This window comes from Ursus maritimus, unplaced genomic scaffold, assembly GCF_017311325.1.
Source record: "Ursus maritimus isolate PB19 unplaced genomic scaffold, ASM1731132v1 scaffold_5, whole genome shotgun sequence".
Lineage (NCBI taxonomy): Eukaryota > Metazoa > Chordata > Mammalia > Carnivora > Ursidae > Ursus > Ursus maritimus.
Genome location: NW_024426663.1, coordinates 45,791,064 through 45,804,920, shown reverse-complemented (window position 1 = coordinate 45,804,920; position 13,857 = coordinate 45,791,064). Strand labels below are relative to the sequence as shown.

The window sequence follows — 13,857 nt, the reverse complement described above, 5'->3', positions numbered from 1 at the left end:
CAGCATTGTCCACAATAGCTAAATCATGGAAGGAGCCGAGATGCCCTTCAACAGATGACTGGACTAAGAAGATGTGGTCCATATACACATGGAATATTACTCAGCTATCAAAAAGAACGATTTCTCAACATTTGCTGCCACATGGACAGCACTGGAGGAGATAATGCTAAGCGAAATAAGTCAAGCAGAGAAAGACAATTATCATATGGTTTCACTCACTTACGGAACATAAGAAGTAGGAAGATCGGTAGGAGAAGAAAGGGAAGAAGAAAGGGGGGGTAAACAGAAGTGGGAATGAACCATGAGAGACTATGGACTCTGGGAAACAAACTGAGGGCTTCGGGGGGGGGAATGGGATAGGCTGGTGATAGGTAGTAAGGAGGGCACGTATTGCATGGTGCACTGGGTGTTATACGCAAGTAATGAATCTGGAACTTTTCATCAAAAACTGGGGATGTACTGTATGGTGACTAACATAATATAATAAAAAATATTACTATTAAAAAAATATCAGGCAAATTGTCTACAAAGAAATTATCTCTTAACACCCTGGACAGGTGAAAAAAAAAAAAAACATACCTTGGCAAATTAACACTCACAAAATCAAAGTACAACATTATATTGAGAGCTTTATCTCTTTTGTTTGCTTTTTTCTTAACTGAGCAGAGATTAAAGAATTATTTTTTAAGTCACCTGAGGGTTTTAATGTTCCTGGTATATTTACTTATGCATGTAATGGCAGCTTTTCTATTGCTTTTCAATTCACATGTCTGCATTTATATAGAAGTTACATAAATTCTGAGGGAGAGAAGTCTGAAGTGGATTTGTAAAAACACCAACAGAAGAACTGACATTGTTTTTAATTTTAATTATTGATTCTGATGAGAGGAATAAGCTACTGGTTCAGTTTTAGACTTAAATCAGCCCTCGGTATCAGGGAATAAAGAAATAGCATAATTACAAATCCTGGTAAAGACAGAAAAAAATATCTCTTCTGAGAGAAAATGAGTGGAATTTTTTTTTTTTTTAATCACCTTGAATGACTATCAAGGGGAATTGTCCCTGGAGGAAAAGAAGTTATTGGATGATGTGGGCTGCAATAAGCCCACTGAAGAGGACCAGTATGTCCTAAATCACCCAGCTATAAATTCTCACCCAGTGCTTAGGAAATGGGAATTGTTATCGTCTTATTCCAGACGAGGAAACTAAGGCTCAGACAGACTGAGCAACATGCCCAAAGTCCATAAGCTAAATAATTGGGGCTTCAGGAATTCAAATTCAAGGTTTCCAGGCACCACAGTCTGAACTGAGAAAAACAAGGCATGGATATAGAGAGACAGCACACCAAGAGAGAGACTCAGGTTGCACAAAAATGGACAGCAGCTTAGGTTTTAAATGTGGTTCACTGACTAGATGACTAAAAGTAGGAAGTTTCAAAAGATCTGAGGCAAAGTGGGCTGAGGGATGTAGCAATTTTCTCTCCAACTCCCAGAGAGCGAGGCCAGAAGTGTGGGCTTAACCAGGGCACTTTGGTACCAGAAGGATACATGCTGGACAGATTCCAATAGAGCAATAAAAACAATAAAGGGAACAGAGATTTATCTGTTGGAAAGATACACAAATCTAAGTGCCTCGAGCTTGCTCAAAAGGGCAGGAGGGTACCATGGACTGCAAGTCTTTGAAGTGTGCATAGCACTGAGGAGAGAGTGTTCTGCTGTGGGGGTGTACCTGGGAATTGGAACTGATGAAACATGGACAAGAAACCTCTAAGCTGATAGCAGTAAATGTTTTTTTGGAAAAGTTACAGGGTAACTCCTTCAGGCTCTGATGTTTAACTTCCCCTGACTCACTCCTTTTCTGAGATTCCAATGTTTCCAGAAGAAACCCCTGTCTTATGCAGCCCCGGCTGCTGCATGAGGAGTGCTGGCTAGATTGGCCCTCAGGGATGCTGCTCCCAGGGGCATGGCCACGGGAAGCTCCAGATGGGCTGGGCAAGGTGACTCATTTGCTTTTCCCACCATGGTCATTTCTATGAGTCACATACTTTCATCCAGTCCAAAACATGGGAAAGTAACATCAAAAAGCCTAAGATGTTGTTATCAAATGTTAAATGAAAAAGAAAAATCCCCTCTTATATGATCCTTAAAGAAATGTTTATTTAATCTTTCTATTTTGTTGCTATTTCTTTGATTTATCAGCATCCAGGAGGTGGGGTGAAGAGAAGGGAGGCTGTAAGCCAGACAGAGAAAGATTAAGGCAGTTCTGCACTGCTGCTCTGAGGCAGTGACCCAAGCTGTTGACCCTTGAAAAGAAAGGTCCAGCTCTTTTCCAATAAGCAAGGACTCCTCTCCTGAATAAGACAGGAGTTCTAGTCAACTGAGTATTCTTCAGCTCTGTGTTTGTAAGAGCACAGTGCCCATGTCTAGTTGGCTGGGTAGGGTGGTGGGCGATGTACAGCATGGACTTGGACATCAGATGGGTCTGGATTTGAACCTTGGACCTGTCACTTACTAGCTATGTGATTCCGGGAAGGATCCTTGACTGCTCTGAGAGTTAGCTTTCAGATCTATAACATAACCATTGTAATACAAATAATAGTAATGATAATGCAAACATGTCTACCACTGATTGAGCTGGTACTCTATACCAGATATTGTTCTATAGACTTTACACATATTATCTCATGTAATCTTCACAACAACCTTAGAGAAAGGTATTAATATTGTCCCCATTTTCCAAGTGTGGAACCTGAGGTAAAACATGTTTAAAGGACTTGCCCAAGGTCATGAGAATAGAAAGTGGCAGAGGCAGCATAATATCTGCCTCCTCAGGTTGTTGTAAGGCTTACTAGAGGTAAAGCAGCTAAAGGTATTAGTTCCAACTAAACGCACAACAATATACATGTTTTTTAAAAACTAAAAAGAAGGAAGTAGAACTCCCTTTCTAATTGCCCCAATTGTTACCTCTTTCTTTTTAAAATAAAGGAACGAGCCTCTTTACTATCAACCTCCTATGTCAGAGTAACCCACAGTACTCCTTTTATTTTAACACAAATTATCTGAAGTTCAAAGAGATGACTTGCAAAAGAGCTGTGAGCAACACTTGATGCAAGGCTAGTACGTATTCCCCAGCTCTATTCAAGAAACTGCTGTGTTCTGCCAATCAATCAAAATAAACATGCAGAAACCACAAAGTTTAATCTCAGTAAACATGTTTACAAATCCAGGAGCATACTTCAGAGCAAAATAAAATATCTTCTCTACACACACGCACACAAAGACACACAGACACACCTGTAATACGGTGTTCAAGACCATCTTTGAAGACAATACTGAATAAAACTTTTGCTTCCTTCCATCCGTTCTTCCTTCCTCCCTCCCTCTCTCTCTTTTTCTTTTTTTCCTGAACAAACTTTCTTATCCTGCTTGTTGATCAGTGTATTAGCCTGACTGCCATAAAACACCACAGGCTGGATGGCTTAAACAACAGAAATTTATTTACTCACAGTTCTAGAGGCTGGAAAGTTCAAGATCAAGGTTCTAGCAGGGGTTGGCTTCTGGTGAGGGCTTTCTTCCTGGCTTGTAGATGGCTGTCTTCTCACCATGTTTTCACAGGGCCTTTCCTTGGTACGTATGGAAGAGAGGAAGAGAGCCTTATAAGGCTACCAATCTTATCAGATTAGGACCCCTACCCTTATGACATTTAATCTTAATCACATACTAAAAGCTCTGTCTTCAATTACAGTCATATTGGGAGTTAGGACTCCAACATAAGAATTTTGTGGGGTACACAGTTAGCCCATGGCAGTTGGTTAGTCTGAACTGAAATTTATGTAGAGGCCTACACATTTCAGAGACTCATCCATGATTAATTAAAATTTTCTATAGATTGTGGTCACCACTAGACCAGTAATTGCTAAAGGGTTGTGAATCAGGTGTCTGTGTGGTCTGTGGACAGATTAAATATAATAGATAAGATTTCTTGGTAAAGCAGAGTGAAAAGACTCTCGGAATATAGGGTGGTGGTGTTCTTTCTAAAAATAAGTCTTGATGGCTATTGTGCTCCTAAGACTGAAGGTGTTTTGGAATATAAACAAGTTACCCTAAAAGCAAGAGTCAGATCTGGAAAGGAAAGGGCCCATTCTGAAGAAGGAACATGTTCTTTCCAAATGGTTTGCATAATTTCCTATGTAGTTTTCGTATTACAGAAAACAAACACTTAGGTGTTTTAGATGACTATGAAGACCAAGTTTCCATGTCTCTGAAATCTCACTGGGGCTAGATTAGCTTAAGAAGTCTTGTTAACTTTCCTTCCATATGTCATTTAAAACTTTGGAAAATATGAATGTGCTATTTTCTTGCTTTTGGACTTCTTTATTTTCTCCTTTTCACCAGGCATGCTCAAAAGTGGTGGCATCTTTGTACGTGGGTCTCAGTGGGGAGTGGGGAAATGGGAGGAGTTGGAATAAAAAATATATACTTTTCCAATTATAAAAACCCAGGTAATAGCCTCTGGTGTCCAAAAAAGAACCTGTTTTTAAGGCTATTGTCTTGACAGTAGATTTTCAAGAAAAAAAATTTATATCTCTCCTTTAAAAAACCAAGATTTGGATACTCCATTGGTTCTTTCCATGGGGTAGAAAAGAATCATTCTTCCAGGACAGTAGGGCCATGAATTTGCTCTTTTATGGTGGAAGAGTGATAGGATGCAGGGGACACACGGAGAGTCCCGCTCCTGACAGGGGGTAAGGGCCGGAGAACAGTCAGATAAAAAACAAAACAAAACAAAACAAAAACCTTTGTGGCGTAGGAGGTATTTGAATAGGTAGAGGGAATGTGATGGCAAAGAAAGCTGCCCTTCACTTTCTTAGGATCCCAGAAAGAAACTAACTTTCCAGCTGCTGCTAAACCAGTCTGCAGCATAAAGTATTCAGGCAGTGGAGGCCCTGAGGTTTTGTGCCTTGGTTTCTGTGTGAAAAGTCTGTGAGCCTCTTGGGGCCCTCTGTGGCAGCATGAAGGATAATGAAGCAGAGGCTAGGTTTAGATGGAAGATGCTACAGAGACTCAGAGGGCCCTGGGTTGGCAGGCAGTGCTTGCTGAGAAGAGTGTGAGCCAGCCTCAGAGTGCCCCAGGCCCTGGCCAACTTGAGAGACAGACCATATCACCAGTTCCCTGGGTACAGGCCAGCCATCAGGTGACCCCCACCACTAGGCTCTATCTCTTCTTTTTCACCTTACCCAAATTTTGTTTAGGCTGTCGTAAAGATCTGGTATGTTCAGTAGCGCTTCCTGCCTAGAACACTGGTGTGTTCCCCAGCTCACTATGTAAGTTTTAATCATTCATTAAATCCCAGAAATGTGTCCACTCTTCTGTGAATTTTCCCAGACCTCTTTGGCTCCTATTCATTCTTCTCTCTTGGGGACCCCACAACACCCATTAAGTGAGCGACTAGTTTTGGCCTTTAATTGTGTCTGCCTGGAACTATTATTTCCACATTTGGATCTTTCGTCTTTCCAGTGAGACACCCAGTTTCTTGCATGCAGGTACTTTTGTTTTCCCATATATAACACCCTAAAGGAAGCAGATATTTAATAAATTCATATTTAACAAATGAAGGCACTTCACTGCCTCAAAGGGCTGGCCCCAGAGTTAATCTGATTCAGAAGAAAAGTACAGGTCAAAGGAATGCTTATTGTTTTGCCATTTTCTTGTAGTGGAAAGTCCCAGCCAGTTATCAATTAATAGTGAGTATCAACAGAATTTATCTGGTGCTTAACAGAGGGTGACTTCTGAAGATAACTTCACAGACAGAGCCTTTTGTGAAACAGGTTGAATTCTGCCACAATTTATTCCCTCTCTGGTCTCAGACTAATCACTTAACTCCTGCAATGCCACACGCAGAAAAATGTATTCTGTCATCAGTCTCATATGAATTAACAAGGCTGTGTTCTATGTTCCAGAAGCACAGCAGGCTGTTACAGATGTCAATGGGCTCCTGGCTTTGTGAGTTTACGTGCTGAAGGATCTTTGGGTGAAACACAATGATATAAACACAAAGGAACCATTATTAGGGCCATCATATTGACATTTTCGTATTGTGTCATGTCAGGGGAGGATGAGACAAGGGCAGGACTTGGGCAAGCTACACGACATACAGCAGTCAGGTGACCCCCACCACTAGGCTCTGTCTCTTCTTTTCCACCTTACTCAAATTTTACTTAGGCTGTCATAAAGCAATGGGAGCAACAGTGCTGGGTAAACAGTTGTAAATCCCCAAGGCTGGACCTCGTTAACATTTTACAGAATGCTTTGCCTCTTTTAAGCAAGCTACAAAGCAAGAATGAACTCACACAGCCTCTTTGGAGGTCAGTGGGATTTTTCTGTTTCTGTGGGACATCACTAATTAATCACAAACTAATTGGTAGCCTAAGGTTCACTGAGTTGGATTTAGAAACCACGCACCATTTTGCTTAGCAGCTTGGAGGAGACAGCTTAAGTAGAGGTGGCACACACATAAAAATGACTTGTTTTCACAGTGCTTCAAAGGCAACTCCACAGTTGGGTCAAGAGAAGCTACCCATCTCTCTTTCTGGTGCCCTTTTGGTGACTTATTTTTGTTCTCCCTGCCTATTTGCACCTTGGCACCTAGGTTTCCGAGGCTCTGAAGAGAAGCATGTTGTGAGTCATTTCTCCATGAGGGTAACTGAGAAAGGCGAGAAGTTTACTCTCAAAGCACATGCAGCAAGGGTATGATTTGGGGACAGAATAAAAAGTATTACAATTTTGCTGAACATAAATGGTCAAGGAGCTGATTTCAGAAAGAAGTTTCAGGCAGAAGTTTCAAACTGTCATGACTGCCAAGTATTAAGGGGCAAGATGCCACTAATTCCCACTGGATTAAAAGCACTGCTAATTTTTCTCAGGGACATTTCAACTTTAGAAAGGGTATCAACTTAAAAACAAAAATTAAATGCTGTTTTTGAGATGAAATGAAGCCATACAGAATTAAACAATTGGCTAATAAGGGGGATTTTTCTCAAATAATCCTTGAACGTGGTGTCCCAGAAAGGACTATGTGTACAGCATTGAGGGAGAGGGATAAGGAGGATAGCAGTTGAGGAGGAGGACATGTCTAAGGAATGCGGCCTCAGGACACTCAGGAAAATTGCTATAAAGGAAAACTCTGACAGAGACGCTGAAGAAGTAAACTCAATCTCTTGAGGTGTCTGGGCCAAAACACATTTTATGACTTTGATGATCAAAAAAAATCTATATATTTTGAATATTAAGATAATGAAGATCAAAGCTGCAAAATTTGGATGAAAAGAGAATTACTGTCATGTTTCAAGTTTTAGAAAAGAAATGATGGAATAACTTTTGGATCAAAGTGGCTGAAAAGTGGATATTTGGGTGAATCAGAAAAAAAAATCTTGCAAACCTTTACATAGGAAATTCATCATAATAATGTAGAAAAACACATGAATTCATGTTGCATGGAATGAAGCTTAAAGTAGGAGTCTCCCATTAATGAAATAGGCACCATAAGTAGGATTATTTATCTACTGCTTATGAATCCATAAGATTATTAGATGAAAAATACACCACAATAAATATTAAGACTCTTTTCCATTCAGTTACTTAAAGAACTACTTTAATATCCATTGTCCAACTGGATTCACATCAGTCCTAAGAATGGTTAGAGCAGGTTTTATCCCCATTTTATAGTTGGGAAGGCAGAGCACAGGAAGGTTATGTAGCTTCATAGAGTCAAGCATAGTTGATAGCATTTCCCGGACCTTGGTCTCTGGACACCTTAACTGAGACTCTCCACCAAACTATGAGTTTGCCCTCAAACCAACTCCTCTGAAGTACTCAAACCTACCAATGAATGAATATCAAAACAAAACTTGAAAGGGCCTCAAGTACAAAGGTCACCAAGACATACTAACCACAGCCATGTTCGAGTCTTCTCCAGGCTGGCTTCAGGATGTTCAAATGAATTTCTATGAATGGAGAGGAATTTCTATGAATTGCCTGGGATCTGAGCTGGGTAGTACACTCATTCACTCTCTGCTGGGATGGCTTTTTGGGAATCCATTTGGCTTCAGAAAACAGGGCTTTGAGGGTGTAGAATGAAGGCTTTAGAGAACCATGGGTAAGACACCCCCAGCATGCCAGACCACTGAGACAAAGCAAGTGAGTGAGTTTCTAGAGAAATCATGGGTTCCTGAGGTGGTGCCCAGAGTTTGGTGGGAGAAGCACCTCAAAATGGGGATGGGCACAGAAAGAAGCAATTAGAGAAATCCTGAAAAGGGTTTTAGTTTGTCTGTTTTTGTTTGTTTGTTTGTTTTGACTTCTGTCAGTCCTTGGGAACCATGGGATTATAACAGTGGAGGTCTTCAGGATAATCCATGCTGGGATTTGGAAGACCTGTGATTCTAGACAAGTCATGTAATCTTCCTGGCATTCACATCCTCATCTATAAAATGAAGAGGTTGGACTCAATGATGTCTTTTCCACTCTAATATGTTATGATTACATGAAGCAAGTCTTAATTTAGCACTTTGAAAGATCCTTGGCTTACACAATGTAACCCCATCCAGAAGGAAATTGTCTTTACAGTCTGTTTCAGGACTTGTGTAGGGATTTACTACAACAGTTAGTGATGGCCTTTGTTGGCTGCCAACTGTCTGAAGAGTCCTAGAGCACATGCTGGCATTGTCTTAAGCTGTGCAAGTCAGGAAAGAGCTGCAGAGGCGAAGGAGGGACACTGTGGAAGAAAAGTGATTCAGAAATGAGACTGTTCTCTCCATCCAATTCTCAGTCCCCAAACTGGGCTGGCTCCTGTTGTGGAAATTAGACCTTTGAGCAGTGTTCCATGTGTTTATTCTACTTGTATCAAAGAGGCTTTCATCTCCCTAGAGCAAATTATTAACACATTCCACCAAAGATGTGAGGGTGGAGGCCTGGCCTTGGGGGGAAAAAAAATCACATCATAATAAAAAGCTGCCCGAAACATGAACTTAAGAAAAAACTAACATAAAAGCCCCCACTTTTAATGACAGCAGTTGGCCAGACGCCAAGGTCCTTGTGCCCAGAGGAGCATGGCTGGCTGATTCCTTGTCCGTAGGCTGACCCTTCTGTGCCCAGGAATTTTCCATGCGATGTCCAGTGGTGTGGGAGGTGGGGCTTTTGCAGGTTCAACAGGTTGAGGCACTCACAGCCCGTTCCCTTCGACCTTAGCTGGAGGCCAGATTTTGTTGGCTGAGTGAACAGTGACTCTCAGTTCCAGGCTGTATATCTTTGCTTCTTGAGAATTATTTGGTTGGGAAGTGGGGAGAGAAAAATAAAGAGACAAACGAAAAACACACAAAAAGACCAACAACTTTCAGGTACATCCAAGAGGAGAAACAGATTTAAAATAAGAACAGCAATGTTCCAGCTTCACTAATGATTATTCCCCAAGGCAAAAGACTGTGGGGAATAGTTTCTAGATAGAGATTATGCCATTTTCTACAGCAAGTTCCTTGATTTACAGGAGCCGTTTGGTGCTCAGGCCCCTTCTTTGAGATATAGCTGAACTGTATGTGGAAAAGAGCCTAGGATGAAAGAGAATAAAGGGAATTATTCATTGCTGTTGAAAACCAAGACCCCGGGTCTGACTTTGTTTATGTTTGCCTTTTTAAAAATATTTCCTAGTAACACCAAGATATATGATATCACAAATCTAATATTCAGCAACTATGACCACCAAGATTAATGAATAGCCATGGATATGTTGTCTGACATTAGCATCAGTTTCCCCTATTGGGGATAGAGGAGGAGCAGAAAGAATTGAGAAGCTGAGAATATAAGAGGGACTTGAAATACTTCATCCAGCTAAACAGCCAATGCAGCCTTGGGTAAAAGCAATCTGGGAGTTGGAGCCTTGGCTTTGCCGTCTCAAATTAAGCATGTGTGTGTAAGGTGAGGAGGAACTGCCGACACTAGTGAAGATGGATGAATACCCTTTGTAATGACCCAAACCACTCCTATAACAAGAAAGGCTCTCAAAAATCCCACCATTTCACCTATAACGCACATGGATTTTTCAACTTTGGCTAATCATAATAAGTAGCATTTGCTCAGCATTTGACTGCTTCAGAATGCCTCTTACAACAACGTCCGTGTTACTTCTATGATTATTTGCAATTAATGCACTCAGAAACTGAACGTAACTTGCCCAAGTTTCCCCCTCCACCATCATTACTCTGCACCTGAGGTTCTCAACAAGGGACCACCTCCATCACCTGGGGGAGGGCTTTTGGTGATCTCTGGAGACATCCTTTGTTGACAAAAGGGGAAAAAGCCATTGACATCTAGTGGGTGGAGGCAAAGGATATTGCTCAATATCCTAGAAGGTACAGGATAGCCCTCTACCCCCCAGCATTACAAACAACTAGCCACCCCAAAATGTTAATAGCACCAAAGTTGAGAAAACCTGCTCTACATATTCTCATTTTCAAGTTCCTTTTTTACTTCAATGACCATTTCTTTACTGACAACTGTCAAATTCACTATTTTTATTATTTCTCAAACTTCAAACTTTTATTACTAATTTCTAACAGAGGTTTCTGCCTGGTTGTTATGTGGGAACCTTAAATATAACATGACAGAAATAGATCTCCACCTTCTATGTTCTGACCTCAACCACAGGCCCTACCACACAGAGTTTCTCAAGTTGAAAACACAATTGCCATTCTTGACATTTTCCTTCCTGTTCTACTCCTCACTCACCCCAATCCAATCATTTGACAAGGCTTTTAAAAACACCTGAGAAACATCTCTTGAAATTGGCTTTTCCTTTCTTTCCCACTGACATCATTTTAGCATTAGTCCTCATCATTTCAGGATAAACTGTTGCTTTAATTTGGCAAAGCATGCCAGACACTATTCTCAGCACCCATGAGATACGTAAACATCCTCATTTTGCAGATGAGGGAAAAAGGTGCAGACAGTAAGGCTACTCAATGAAGAGGCCAGCGGTTGACCTCAGGCCAGACTCTGTGCTGTCAACCACTACACTCTGCTGCCTCCTGATTCATCACCTTAGACTTGACTTCCATCTTTTTCTACATGAATCAAGTGTTCTAATTACTCTGCGCCTTTCTAGAGCTTTTCACATTTCTGTGTCATTGAACATGCTATTCCCCCTCCCCCTCCACTTGGAATACCCTTTCTTTCTTCCTTCTGGCTAGCTCCTACCCATGCTCCAAAGCCCAGCTCAGATAAAAGCTCTTCAAAGCCACATATCATGTCTTATCCATATCTCCAATCTCTAGCACTGTATCTATTTCATAACAAGTACCCAAATACTTACAAAACAAAAGAAAATTACTTCTTTCTACTATCTTCCAAAGCGAAATTACCTTGCAAATATTTTCTAGTGAAAGCAGCTCTGTCAGTATCCTACCCATCCCTCAAAGCAACCGATTAGAAGTTAATGCTTGCATATGTATGTACAAAAGTATACACAAAGGTGAGCTTCTTTAAAATACATTGACTATATGAGTGGAATATATATATTTTATTGACTATATGAATTCAAAGAGGTGAAATCAAATGTTCTGGGAGCACTAAACACTTCTAAGGTTTGCTTAAGACCCCAAATTTCTACTCGAGTTTGAAAATAAATCTCTTCTCTTCGGCCTGGTAAAACAAAAAATGTGTTATGACAGAGTGATTTGTTTCAAATAATTCATTTCAGAGTAGAGAAGAAACTGAAAAGATGTTTACATTAGACAGTTCTACCCCAACTGCATGTTATTTTAACAACTTTCCTCTCCCTCTCCCCTGTTTCCTAATACCATAATGGTTGAAGTAAAGACACAATATGGTGCAAGGATTTAAGGTCATTCTAATTTCTATTTCCCTAATGACTTGCATGAGGCATACAAGAAGATAAATATTTCCTGCAAGTGTCATTTTTGTCATCAGCAAAACGGCAAAATACATAGTGTAGAAAAAAAATTATTTGGCAGGACCATAAAGCCTTTATGCTCAGAAACAAACCTGTTTATCTCCTGGGCCATTAATTCACCCAAACCATTAGCAATTGGAAGACAAGGACAAAAGCTGAAGATAAATAAAAAATGTTTAGAACGAGGGAAATGGAGATTTGCACACCAAACAGTGCCCCAGACATGATTATACTATGAACAAAACTCTGTTTAGAGGCTGTGAAGGTTAAAATGATTACTGAGATATGGCCCCTACACCTCAGTAGATGGGGAAAAGTGTAATAAAGGTCATTCTTTCCTGTACCTTTTAGTAATATGAAAGTCAAATCCTGCTTTTTCTTTGTTAATGTGACATTTTCTACCTCTTGTCTCACCAAATAGGGTAACTGTTCAGGATGAACACATTTTTATGGGATAGTTCCAGTATCCTCTCCCTAGAGGGTCTTAGTTTTGTCTGTGAAAACTCATAAAGTCAAGGCCGAATTATATTCTTAGCATTCCTTTTGAGGGGTCCTGAGGTATGGTCCCGAGGTATTAATCCCAAACACAGTAGTTACTTGTACAAAAATTGCAAACTAAATCTGTATCAACTCAGGGAGGTGAAAAGACCTATTCCTTTGTTATGCACATACCCAGTTAGTCCCGCGACAGTGCCAGCTCTATATGACGGTGTGTTTTCTTTAGGTCATTTCTTATATGGCTTTGCGAGAAATTAGGAATGTTCTTCTTTTGGGCATAACTCCTCCACCCTAAAAAAGAGCTAAAATGGCTGTAGAGGCTGCTCTTGGCTTTCAAAATGAGGACTTTCGTACTAGCATGGTTTGCATGGCTACGCCCATTGCCTGGAATGCTCCCTCACACCTTTCTACTTCTCACTTCATCTGTTCATTATTACTTCAATCTCAACTTAAAATCACTGCATTTTGGTGGTCTAACAGATAAACTAGATTATAGTTTTTATTTAGACCATTCATTGTTAATCTTGGCTACACATAAGAATAACCTGGGGGAGCTTCTAAAAACTACTTATTACCAGGCCTATCCTGGATCAATTAAATGTGATTATCTAGGATGGGTATGGATGGCAGTACTTTAAAAAACAGACTCAGGTGGTAATATGCAGATTGTGTTGAAAACTTCTGTTTTAGAGCATAACTCTCTTCATATCTCCATAGGAGTTCTGAGCTACTTGGAAACAGTGGTTCACTGTCTCTCTTTGTCATTATAACATATAATGAAGTTGGGAATTTTGTTCACCAGGTAATCCCAATGTGAGAGAAAGAAGAACTCATTTTCCAGGTGTGTGGTACTCTACCTAGGAGCAAGAGAGGGAAGCTGGAGGTAGGATGCTTCATGGATCTTCTGGGTCCTCTTCTCTAATCAAACCATAAGGGACTATTAAGTATAGGGAACAAACTGAGGGTTGCTGGAGGGGAGGGGAATGGAGGATGCGGTAAGTGAGTGATGGGCATTAAGGAGGGCACTTGATGAAATGAGCACTGGGTGTTATATGCAACTGATGAATCACTAAATTCTACCTCTGAAACTAATAATGCACTATATGTTAATTAAATTGCATTTTAAAGAAGGTAAAGATCACTTTTAAGTTTAGTTTTGGTTGCTAACTGTGTTTGCTTGAAGGTTACTCCATGAAGAGACTGTGTCACATGGTTATTGAGTGAATAAATGAATGAAAGATTGAGTGAAGGAGGGAGTAATTGATAGATAAATACTTTTTACATCTGATTGAACCTCAAGTTTCTACATATAGGCTCTCATCACTACGACTCTTTTAACAGATCATTTTTTTCATTCCTCACAGACTTTGGCACATCTATCTAACTTCCTATTGAACCTCT

At 40.4% G+C, this 13,857-nt stretch overlaps 1 protein-coding gene across 1 annotated transcript in view; it reads right to left on the bottom strand.

The window, feature by feature from the left end:
• The window catches only part of ANKRD55 (ankyrin repeat domain 55), a 286,535-nt gene that overhangs the window by 178,040 nt on the left and 94,638 nt on the right, over positions 1 to 13,857 (bottom strand). Inside the window, exon 4 of the mRNA XM_008691404.2 lies at positions 3,506 to 3,622. The gene's annotated coding sequence lies outside the window, so the exon portion shown is untranslated. The remainder of the gene's footprint in view (positions 1 to 3,505; positions 3,623 to 13,857) is intronic.